Raw genomic sequence first — 12,175 nt, forward strand, 5'->3', positions numbered from 1 at the left:
AGGCACTGCAAAAATCTCCACCCATGCCACTTCCACCATATACATGGGCAGGGAAAAGTGGGTGTGGTCAGGGGCAGAGGCAAGGGGAGGGAGCAGCAAAATTAGGGTTTGTCTAGGCTGTCAACACAGTAGAAGTACACATGGAAGGGTGTCAAACAACAAAGAAAAATTCCCAGCTCAAATTACCAGCCAGCTTGCAACATGCCAAATTGTCACAGTTCACGTTAAAAACAGGGGTTTAATTTGGGTAAGCTGCAGCGGCTGTGACAAGGGCAGGGATAGGCACGGGCCAAGACTGTGGCAGACATTTTCCAATCAGTGAACAGTAATGATGTGCACTAACCTATTGCAACCAATCATTGAGCAGTAAGGATATGCAGTAACGTCTAGAAACCAATCAGTGAGCATTAATAATGTGCAGTAGCCTCTAGTAACCAATTGGTGAGTGGTAAAGATGTCAAGTAACTTCTAGGAACCAATCAGTGATCAGTGTCAACGTACAATAATCTCTAGCAACCAAACAAGCAGAAGTCATGTGCTGTAACCTCTAACAAATAATAAGAGAGTACACTAGCAGCAAGTCAGTGAGCGGTAATGATACACTGTAACCTCTGGCAACTAATCACAATCGCTGCCTGAGCTTATTTAGTAAACTGATTTTGAGTCTAGCTGCTATTTATTGTATGGCTCAGAGGAGGTGGAGAGTGAAATTGCATGGGGGGGAGGGGCAAGAAAATGTTTACCAGGGTCCAATTAATATTAAAGACAGTCATGTTTATATAAAAACTGCTTTTGGTATGATATTGCATGCATGGCACACGGGACAGTCAGAGATTGCATACGTGGCACACGGGACAGTCAGAGATTGCATACATGGCACACGGGACAGTCTGCGATTGCATACATGGCACACAGGACAGTCTGAGATTGCATACATGACACATGGGACAATGTTTCTCAGTAACTCTGCAGACTTAGCATAGAGGTGCCTGTAAACGAATCCACGATGTGCTGCTAGCTGAGCTCACCTCCAGAAACATTTACTCGTTTCCCTCTGCTCAGCTGCTCAAACCTCCCTCTTCCAGGTGGGCGCAATCTCGGGGGTCAGGCACATCCCCATCCCGCCCACTCAAGCAGCAGTCTGCAGGAGAGAGGCTGGAAAACTTTTGGGGGAGGAACAGGGGACGGAGAGTCACTAGCCGATGTGTAATGGCTGTGAGTTGCCCAAACGCGGCTCTAATTTTCCGGGGGTGGGCACGCTTGACTGGCACAGGAGGAGTACAGCATATTCACATGTCCTGCTCCCCTGACCAGCTCCCAGTGGGTGGATGCAAAATGGGCGGCCGCGAACACTGCAAGGACTGCTCATATATATGGACACCTTACCAATCCTAGGACAAGGCACCCCATATTATCTGCAGTCCTAACTCTATAAATTTTGAGAGCCCCCATAGTAGGAGCACATATATAATAATTTATAGATTGAGGGCAGGTATGCCTGGAGGGAGCCCACCCCTCCTTAAAGGCAAATGGGCACACTGGACACTCAGCAAATCGTACAATGGCAATGAAGGAGTCCAGTGCGCCCCCTCAGCAAAAAACTAACGGTACAAACGGCAACTGCCCCAACCTATAATGTTGGACAAGGAGCTGTACACACAAGCTGAATGTCGGATGGTTTCTACTGTACTGGCTTATTTCAGCAGATATTCAGCCCGTGTGTATGGGGCTTTAATGCCATTCAAAGTGTGAGAGTACTGAAAGCTGTAAAATGGCCTGGACTGGAAAGGGGTGAAAAAGTTCAGACTTGAAGTGGTTAAAATATGGTTCTTTCTGGGATCATTACAGTTTTCGATAGCCGAGTTTGTTCTCTAAATGTAGATAAATGAGTTCCACAGTCACTATGCATAATAGTAAATCTGTATCATAAAAATCTAGGCATGTCTATGGAAATTAGCAACCAACATGCAACCAACAGACCCTCATGTACATCTTTACTTTGATTTCAAACAGTATATAGTCTGATACCAAAAATACATTAAATTACGCTTGGAGTCCAGTTACTGACTGGAGATATATTCCACATCTCCTCTACTGGCCCCTGTTTTTTTTTTATATTATTTGTATCTATTTTGTTTTAAACCCTTCTATTTTACACAATGGTTTCCTTATATTCATGTCTTTTGTAACCTTTGGTAAGTATTGTGTTTTTGAATTGCCCATGTTTTAGGATATTAAATATAAAACAAATATGTTGATTTTTGATATTTTAAAGTATGCAAAAATTCAAGTAGACTAGGGGGGTTATTTACTAAAGGCAACTCCACTTTGCACTGGAAGTGCACTTGGAAGTAAAGTTACTGTAGATCCTAGGGGATCTACAGTAAATTTATTAATTTTTTATCTTCACTTTAATCATGGAACAATTAAGATGTAATTTGATTTTATGCATATTTAATATAATTTATTATGACCCATGTATCATATGCATTAATTGTCATTGTTGTTTCTTTCAAATGCTAAGGTCTATCGGATTGTGGTATTTTCATATATTGTATGCTCATCCAAGATTTACTATGTAGAGGCTTGAGGCCCAAAATGTTTTTTAGAGGCTTGATGTCCAAAATGTTTTATGGTGGATTATGGATTATAAAATATGAATAAATACAATTTTCCAGTCGCTTAACCAACCTTTTTACTTGCTGTGTGCTTCATTTAAAGTCCCACTTCCCTCCCTTTTTCCTCCCCTTCCCTCCTTTTTGGATTTCTTGTATGTTTTTTAGTCTACTTTCCTGAGCAATATATTGCCATCTTATAAGACCAGAGAATTTCTTCACACAATTAATTCGTACCTATGTGATGGAGTATGAGCAGATTCTTGTGCATTTCCATTATTACATTTTGGGCAGCCCATAAATTTCAAACCGCACTAAAGAAGTGCACGACCTTTTGGAAAAGCAGTGCTAAACCAGAATGCATGGTACTTTGTCATCGTGTGTTTTGATGCACACATTAGTAAAATGCATGTAGGTTCCATTAACAATTTATGGCACTGCTGCACATCTACACACCTTTGCACATCTTTGTGTGTTGTGGGAAAATGCACAATTTTTCATGCGTGTGAACCTAGCCTAAGGTCCAGTGTTGCTAATTTACTATACAGAATTATGGTTAAAAAAATGGCAAATCCATCTTGGATTTCATTTTGACCATAGGGGGGTACAAACTATAATCTTTTCCCAGGGTTATACAGTACAGTGAAACGAGCAGAGGGTATATAATGAAACTGCAGAAAGTGTTTATTGGGTGAAGTCTGAAATCTAGAGCATACAAGATTAAAATTTTAGCTTTCGATACGTCAGAGACCAGAGAATTTTATAATGTTGATTAATTTGGTGTCAATGACAGGAGAACAAATTCGGAGCAATTTAGCTACCTGAATCCTATATATTTCTGTCTTAAAATGTGAAACGTGCCTGGAGTGTAACTTTGTTATTAATATATAATTCTGAGAATTTATAGAGTGTCTTTGAGACTCTTTCTGATTCTTTTGTGCCTATGCATGTGTACGCGGGTGACAGATTCACATACCTGTTGGAAACAGGTATATTTGGGGAAAGTAACGTATCCGGAGGCAGAAGTATTATTATGGACACACCGTCCTCAGTGCAGCTGAGCTCCCTCCCTGCTGCTGCAGTTTGCCCACATTCAGAGATAATAGTTCCCCAACAGTTCCACTCCCCTTGTGATTGAAAGCAGGCGGTCAACAGATTCAAAAGCCAATAGACAGAATACTATTGCCTATAAAATCCATCTACTGCTTGCTGTCAATCACTAGGAAATGGTGAACCTGATGGGGAACTTGTCCCTCAGCTTCTCCATCAGACTCCGCCAACTTTTCAGCATCATTGCTCGCTGAGAGGCTGTCTGCTATGAAGCTGACAACATTCTTAGAAAACGGTGACAGGTGGGGAGGGATGTACCAGCAGCAAATATCCCGCTCTGCTACACCGTGTACAGAGACAGGCACTCTGGTTGAAGTAAGGCTTTAACATATAGAAAAGCAGGGAGGGCACACCGACCATGCGCATTACCAAAGATACATTTTATTTATATAAAACCAAGAGTCATACCCACAAACGTTAAAAAGAAGGTTTAACATTGCTCCAAGAATTCCAAACTGTGTCTTATAGACACCTGCAACCTGGACGGGGTATTAAGAGGAACCAGATAGTATCGCGTTACGAGGCAGTACCCTCTTCATCAGAGCCTCAGCGATAGCTATAACTATTTTTCAGCTCTAAGGATACCCATTGTTCTGAGGAGGGCAGCAAGACCTTCAACTTTCCATATTTTATCCAAAGGATTGGCTTCACCACTTACATATGGACTTAGCACCTGAGTGCAGGAGATTGTCCTTTTTTACAGGAATAAATAGGGCTGTTGTACACATGCACAGCACAAAGCTTCCACTTTTGGAGGAAATGATATGTGTCTCAGAGCAATACAACACAGCAAAGATCACTGGATCAGGGCTAATGGTGGGCAGCACTCATGGGGATTAGGGCACATGCAGCAGTATAGTTGACCTTTAAGGTATCCCCAAGTGAAAATTAGTTTAAAAAAACCTATCATACAATTTAGGACTTTTGGCTTTTAATCTATTGAAGGCTTCAATTTTGATGTAAAAAGTCTGGCCTAATGAAGATATGAACCATTTTTTTTAGATTGCATTGATATAAGCAAGCACTGTCTGGATTTTATGAACATTATTATTTGATGTACTGACAAATATGCTTTTTAAAGTAATGCAAACAGCAATTAGGTTTGCAAAGTGCAGTAACCCATAGCAACCAATTTGAAGCCACCTTTTATGCACTGAATAATGTAAAATCTGCTTTACTACTACTACTGCTCCTCACATTATTATACGCGATATACACAATAATATGACAGTTCAATTCAACAGATATAGTAGATGTGATCATATGTGTTTTTAATACTTGGTCATGAATTTTGAGTGGACATTTTCACAAGAAAAAATTAGACAAATATACTTTTATTTTCTCTGTTGGTCATGGAATCTGTGTTGGTTGCTTGACATGCTCTAGGTATCGCCATTGCTGTCAGATAGTGCTGTAGGACAGGATGATAGGACAGCACCGGTCAGCTGCCGAAAAGGTTTGAATAATAAGCAATGCTGTTAAGACAGGTATTGTGATGCAGGTCTTGAACTAACCTGTCCTTTAGTGACACCACCAGATGTTGCCCATCCTTTGCAGCCTCTCCGCTAGAAGCAAGCCACTGTCACTTACTTCTACGATAACATAATGTACTTATATCCATGACACATATCCCAATATAAATGTTGCAGTTGTCACAATGTTTTTTTGCCTAAATAACTAAAAAGGCTTCCAATTATTTTTTGGGAATCATTCCTTGACAGTAATCAGATCATTTTAAACTTATTGGACTTAGACTAATTAGTACTATTAGTAAGTCTGTTGCTTGTGTCTTTGGTTCTGTGAAGAGCCTCAAAATAAGTTTCTTATATAGTAAATGTTTCATTTAGTTTTACAGTATTTTTTTTATTATTACTGTGCTGAAAGTTTCTGAACTTGTGTGTCCATTCTAAGTTTATTACATCACAAAAATAAATCTTACATTTTATGTAGTTTAAGGCTAGGTTCACACTGTAGCAGGCTTGTGTAGGCACACTTGCACCGGCACAGCAGCCGTTCATTAGAATAGGCTGCTCTACCTTCAAGCAAAAAAGTCCATGCCCCTTTTTAAAAAATGCAGCCACATGGAACTGCATGGTTTCAACAGCACCATGCAGTTTCGAGCATCTGAAAATTTGCTGCATTTTCCGATGCATGAGGTTGCAATTAAGAATTAATTGCTTCCCCAAGCATTTGCTAAAGAGCAGCACAATTTGCCTGTGGGTCAGGGAAAGCATTCCATTTAGATGCATTGCTGAACCCTAACCCACCTAATTTGATTCTTCCAAAATTGGTCTTGATGCAATACAAATGTTTATTGAATCATATTATTTTTACAACAAGCGTAATACCTGTACAATACAGAAAAGGCTGTCATATAGCACATACTATTTACTATATTTATATAAACGAATACAATACAGATTTAATCCAAATCCAAAAGTAGCTGATTAGCAATTTAGTTGGCATTTGTAAATGTCGTGACTTGCTTCTGTCTATGTTAAATAGACTATAGTAAGGAGATTTGTGGTGCCTGTAATAAATTCTATATTATTAGTGTGTCACACTTACCTTTTCTATGCTTCAGTTCAGGGTCTTCTCACCTGTAAGAGTCTGTTGCTATGCAGCCGAGATCAGCAGCTGCTGGCACCTCAGTCAACTCAGTTTATACTGAATCTTATTATTTTTACAACAAGCACAATATCTGCACATTACAGAAAATGGCTGTCATATAGCAGATACTATTTATTATACTTGTACCTGACACCTCAGTCAACCCCTGGCCAGGCCCTATCTTAAAGGGCCAGTACATATGTTGCTAGGTATCCAAGCAACACATCTTTATGCTTGCTTCCAAGCACCACATGTTTCTTACTGACTTCCTCTGTGACCCCTGCTGGTTCCCAGTGTCCCTGGTGTTCCTGATTCCAGAGATCCTCTGTCATCCTCGGTGTATTCCAGCTTCCTAACTGCAACCAGTACCTGTGTGATTCCCTGTGTTTTTCAGCCAACCTCTTTCCTCCCAGTACTTGAGTGATTCTCTAAACACTCCAGCCTGAATCTACTCTCTTTTTATGTGTGTGTCTCCTGTACTCTACCATCTTGTCCTTGGAGTCCAAGGCAACCTCAGTGAGCCCAGCACCCCAGTGCTGTAAAAGACTCAACTCAGTATATCTGTACTCATTCTCTGGGACCTGTCTATTTGGGTGTGTCCAAGGTCTGCCACCAGAGTGTCATCAGCATCAAAATCCATGACCCCTTTTGGGGTGCTCTGGGGAAAACCAGGTTGCTCCTCAGACCCTGTGCCTTAGCCCTTCTAAGGGCTCTTACTTTCAGCAGGCATGCTGACCCCATTCCATTCAGTGGCATCAGATATCCAGTCTCTTGTTTCTCCATGACTCCACAAGGCTCTCTGTGTCTCCTCTGTTGTTTACTCTACCACCTAGCCCCAGCTGCTTGGCCAACTCCTGGCATGCCAGTCTTCTAGTACAAACAGACTTCCCATCAGTGACATAGCGGCCGAATTACAGACAGGCTTTTTGGTACCTACATTTAACTCTCCTTTAGAGGCGGGTTTATGGGTACCAGCCTCTGTTAGGGTAGGTGAATTACATGCAGGACTTGTAGTAACTGTATATAACTCTCCTCTTGAAAGTGACTGAACTACAGACAGGCTTTGTGCTGCTTGCATACAACTCTCCTTTGTTGGTTTTATTGTCTGAACTACTTGCAAGATTTATGGTACCTGCATTTGACCTTGCTTTGTTTTTCCTGAATTAAAGTAGCTATGGACAGGCTTTGTGATACCCATATAGCACCCTGCCACTGCATACAGACAGAATTTGGAGGACTTGTGGTACCTGCATCTGACTATATTTTATGTTTTACTGAGCTCTGGGGAGACTCAGGGGAGTTCTGTTTCTACTTCTCCAAGCCTGACCTATGCTGTACAGGATTTTCCATAAGCTGATACCAGGGTTAGCTTTGTAATGAATATGAAGCTGTAATCCTTTTGTGTATTTTATTTCTGGGATTCAGCTTTAATCATGACACTTAATACTTGAAAATGGACTTCGGGGGGGCACATGCCTGGAGACCTAACTGAACAGACATGCCTCCCTAGTGCTCCACTCCACGAGGGGTAAAAGTCGCCCTTCGCGGCACACCCGCTAGACACATTAGCATCACCCGCCACCTCCCCAATTTCAGGGCACTTATCAGCCAGAGCGATGGAGACCTAGCTGTATTGACATACCACCCTAGACCTCCGCTCCACGAGGGGTAAATGCCGCCGCTCATGGCTTACCCGTGACCCGCTAGACACCACAACACCCTCTCCCTAGATTTGGAGCGCTGATCAGCCCTCTGCCATGGTGCTAGGAAGTGTCCGCACAAAACACAAAAACACCTTCATAAAAGAGGCACTGGTCCGGGCCTCTGCTAAGATGGTGGCGGCACCTCCTTCATCTAGTAGCACAACACACTCCTGCAAACAACTGCAGCTAACAGTCTGATTCCCAGGGTGAGTCAGACACCAAATTCTCCCTCGCCTCCAGCCCAACAACAGATCAGTCACCCCCCCCAGCACTCCTACAGCAAATAGAACGCATGCTCCTTAAGGCTCTTAAGCAAATTTCAGAGCGCATTACAAACAGCCTCACTAAAGAAATTAGAGAGCTGGGCAATCGCACTGCTGCATTGGGTCGATGAAATTGAAAATACCACACAGGACTACATGACTGAACTGGAAGAAGAAAATATTACTCTACAATCCAGGCTTGAAGACTACGAAAATAGAGTGAGACGCTCAAACTTGGGTAACAGAGGCATCCCTGAATCCGTAAACAATGTGCAATCTACTGTGGCCGCCCTATTCCAAGAGCTACAGCCAGCTATCCCAGTAGACTGCCTGGAGATGGACAGCGTGCACAGAGCCCTCACCCCCAAAAAAACTGATAGCCCCTTGTGACATCATCGCAAAGTTCCATTATTACCCCACTAAAGAATAACTCCTTCTCACAGCCCATGAACTGGATGCTCTCAACTTCAAGGCCCATAACTACCAACTTTTCACAGATCTGTCCCAGCTGACCATCACCAAGTGCCGCCGAGCTATGAAACCCTAACTCCTAGAATTACAGTGACACCACATCACCTACCAGTGGGGTTTTCCGTTCTCAGTTCGCTTCACCCATCAAGTGTCCAAATACAGCTGCTGATAACACGAGGAGCTGCAACACACCCTGCAAGAACTTCACTTAGTAGAAAACAATCCCAACGCCAGCTCCTCCCGCAGGAGAGTGGTCTCAATCTCCCCACCCAAACCTCTACCATCCTCTGGAAGACTCAGCAACCATGCTCCATATAAAAGAGGCCGCTTCACCTCTTCAACTAATGACAAAGAAAACTTCATGGACTGAGGTCGGATCTCCCCTTTAAATTCTCTCATTTTCCCACACTGTGGGTTTGGGACACACCTGGTCGTTCAGTTGTTTTAGACGACCATCCTCACGCAAATACCTTGCGCATTTTTGTTTAAACTTTGTTCTGTCTCTGCTTAGCTTTTTTTCAAATACTTAATTCAGTTGTTTAGTCCCTGTTGGACTGTGAACATAACTTCTTGTGCCTAGAGATTATTACCGACTCTTATTTTTCTACATATTTTTGGTTAAAAAATTGCAATAAGCGTATATTGATTGGTTTGTACAAAAGTTATAACGTCTACAAAATAGGGGATAGATTTTTATTATTTTTTTTTTTTTTTTACCAGTAATGGCTGTGATCTGTGATTTTTATCATGACTTTGACATTGTGGCGGCTATATCGGACACTTTTGACACTGTTTTGGGACCATTCACATTTACACAGCGATCAGTGCTATAAAAATGCACTAATTACTGTATAAATGTCACTGACAGCGAAGGAGTTAACACTAGGGGGCGATCAAAGGGTTAAATGTGTTTCCTAATGAGTGATTCTAACTGTGGGGGGAGGGGACTGACTTGGGGAGGAGACCAATAGGTGTCCCTGTATACTAGGAACACGATCAGTCTCCTCTTCCCTGACAGAATGTGGATTTGTGTGTTTACACACACAGATCCATGGTCCTGCTCTGTAATGAGCGATCGCGAGTGCCCGGCGGTCATCGTGGCTGTCGGGCATGCACATCGGCTCCTCAGTGACGCGGCCGGCGCCCGCGCGCCCCCAATACCACTAGGAAGCCGAGGACCTCATATGACACCCGCCAAGGATGGGAGATCCCATCTGCGGATGTCATATGTCTATGTCTATGTGTCTATGGGAAGGTAGGGAAGTGGTCAATCTAAGAATATTTTATGGATACAAAAATGCTTTTGTTTTATTTAACCATGCCACTATGAGCCCCCTGTTCGCCATGGAGTGCATAGCACGCTGCATTACTACTCCTATTGGGACACCCAACAGTGCCCGAAATCTTTTTACAATCTTATAGTGTATACTACAAAAAAAAAATTGCCATACGACACTAAAGTGTTCGGGTTTGGCTTGAAGAAAAGGTGGCAACCCTACAGTCACCAGGATAGACAAGTACCCAATGCTTGCTTTGCCCAGTGCCTGTAAAGCCCCATACGCACTTTTTCTGCTGAGTTTTTCCTTCAGATTTACCAAAACCATATAATATTAGGTCAAATCTTAGGAGTTTCAATTTGTATGCAATCAGGCAGGCCCTTGCACTACATGGTTTTGGTAAACCTGAAGGAAAAAATCAGTAGAAAATCTGATAGTGTGTATGGGGCATAACAGGCTGATGTAGATGTGCAGGGCTAAGTCAAAATGCTGCTGGATCACTGAGCCATTCTACATTGCAATGTGAATGCATTTTGTTTCTATACCCGGGAACTGGTGAAATAGTGCATGTGCAATGTCATCATCATGTCTACTGTCCCTTCTGAGCTCAATTTCCTTCTTTATGTCACTCTGCACACAGAAACTGCCTTATTTCCCCCCTTACTCTGGGAACACTGCCAAGCAAAAGCTGCCACATCAACACAATGTCAACGGCACCAGTCCTGCTGCAGGGCCAGATGGCCCAATCTTCACGTTCCAAGGAAGGAGTATTAAACCCCAAAGCAAACATTTATTATATTGCAGCTTACCAATTCTTAGATGTGATGGCTGCATTCATTTCCTTTTAAGTCTTTATTTCTGTTGCCATCCAGCCAGCAAGTATGTTGAATTTCACAAGCTCAAGCTCTCCGCAGAATGTATTAGTTTACATAGATGAGACAAATCATTTAACACTGACAGGGGTGAATAAAATGATCAGTTTTTATTTATTCTTACAAAACCTTTATCCCAAAAAAGGAAAAAAACTTCTATAACTGATTATAAAGTGTGAGCTGGAGTTTGGCTTCAATTGATTACTGTATCTAAATCTGTTATGAGTCACTAATAAAAGAGGTGTGTTACTGGCCAGATCACCAGGTTAAAAAAGAGGGAAAAGGCAAGTAAAAGAAAACTGTTGTAGACACCACATCTAATGATAGATAAACTGCAATATAATACATTTGGGTTTTGGCTTTCACGATGGGCATGCCCCTCAGGGCATTCAGGGACAACTGTGGAGCAGTGTTTTTACATTTCTTTTTAGTCAGGGCACCCTTTAGAATTGCACACAACCCTGGGGCACACCAGATTGAGGGCTTGTTCATATAAGGAGGTGCATCTTTTTTGCATGTTCCCACATTTGGTGTTTGTAATAGGCTGCTGTATTCTCGTGAAACAGGCAAAAAGGTGTTGACATGATTTTTAATTGTGACCCACAAAAATGCATGGTACTACAGTACCATGCATTTTAGTGGGCACAAAGATGCATTCAATTAGTGGATTAATAGCACCCATGTGGTGTGAAAAAGTCCTAAAATGTAGATTGTAAAACAGAGGTAAGTGGTCTGTTGGATGTAAATCCCCCCCAGTTCTAAATTTCCCATCTTACTACATCCCTCTCATCACTACAGGAGTAGTGACAGCAGCAGAGAGGACGAGATAGCCTGGAGGGGGTATACTAAACCCCCTCCCTACCCACAGCTCCTCTCCCTTCTGCCTGTATACAGCAGATCACACAGAACCATCATAACAGGACTGTACAGGATTCGATAACTGCAACACCCACAGTTTCTGCTGTGGTGAGAGGAGCTAGGGGAAGGTAATCTAGCCCTGTACAGTCCAATCAGGAAAGGGGTCCATAAATTCTGTTTACAGAGAGGAGGCAGAGAGCACATCCCGCGTCTCCTCCCGGCTCTCATTCCTCTTTAATACTGTTACTTATACTCTTGCCGGCAAAACTGAAAGCCACACAGGCCCAACCTGTTCTTAGCAAGCGATAATGTCATCGGTTGGTAGGACGTGGGCGCACAACTTGAACAGCTTTCTGTTTTGCTAGCCATAGTTCAGATAACAGCATAGAGGAGGAG

This window comes from Lithobates pipiens, unplaced genomic scaffold (genome assembly GCF_037356315.1).
Source record: "Lithobates pipiens isolate NorthernLeopardFrog02 unplaced genomic scaffold, aLitPip1_a1.2 Scaffold_3, whole genome shotgun sequence".
Taxonomy (NCBI): domain Eukaryota; kingdom Metazoa; phylum Chordata; class Amphibia; order Anura; family Ranidae; genus Lithobates; species Lithobates pipiens.